The sequence below is a fragment of the Hipposideros armiger genome, unplaced genomic scaffold (assembly GCF_001890085.2).
Source record: "Hipposideros armiger isolate ML-2016 unplaced genomic scaffold, ASM189008v1 scaffold_404, whole genome shotgun sequence".
NCBI lineage: Eukaryota > Metazoa > Chordata > Mammalia > Chiroptera > Hipposideridae > Hipposideros > Hipposideros armiger.
This window is the reverse complement of record NW_017731754.1, coordinates 99,510-100,527: the sequence shown is the minus strand read 5'-3', so window position 1 is coordinate 100,527 and position 1,018 is coordinate 99,510.

Genomic DNA, 1,018 nt, shown 5'->3' with positions numbered 1-1,018 from the left:
GCGACTTCTGCCTGTGGGATTCCACGTCTATGGGATCTGATGTTTTTATCTGCCATTTTTGTTGACAATTCCAGTTTTAGGATTGGATGTAACATTGTCTCACTGTTTGTTCCTGGGTAGGCTTTGCATGTTTCCTTTTTGAAACCCTGTCTTCTCTCCTCCCACGGCCAGTGGGAGGGCGGCCAGTGGGAGGGCGGCACCTCCCGCGGTGGTGGCTCCAGATCTTCTTGGGGGAGGCTGTGGGAAGTCTCTTCTCCGGCTGCCTTCAAAAGCGCTCCACCATGGAAGTTGAGCAAAGGTCTGTTGGGCTCGTTTGGGAAAAGGTTCATCAGACATGAGTGTTGACTTGATTCTCTAACACAGTCTGTTGAGTTTGTAAATGAATACATCTTGTTGGATTTAAGCAAACATTCTCAATCCTGCTCTCAGATTTCCTAGTTATCTGCAAAATTCCCCTTCAGTTAAGAAATGTTTTACATCCATATGTCTATCTGATCTGGCCTTTAATCTGAAATGCCTCCAGTTAGAGAAAGTGGGAACTAAGTGATTTTCATTTAAGGAAGTCCTGTCTGCCTATCACTTTAAGGAGAGTTTTCTACTGAGAAGAAAGAAAAGAACCGCCAAAAAAATTGTAATTTCCTCTTTGACAATTATTTCTGAATAGGAACTTGAGCAACCTCGCTCAAGAAGGTGAAGTTTGTGTCGCAATGAGCTTGCATGAACCAATGCCTCTCCTGATAGTGCAGGGCTGGCTGGGAGAAGCCCACCAGGTGGTGTAGGATGCTTCAGCTATGCTGCCGCCTACCCCAAGCCCCCCAAACCCCCTGCAGCTTCCCTGGTCTTCATCTTCAGTGATTCAGTTTGAGTATGTGCTGCTTCAAGACCACTTGCTTTCCTCTCTAGGTTTTAACATAAGACATAAAGAGATACTGATCCCCTGACAGAGAAATGGAAGGCATACTTCCTGTCAATAGAAAATCTAATGTGTGTGTGTGTGTGTGTGTGTGTGTGTGTGTGT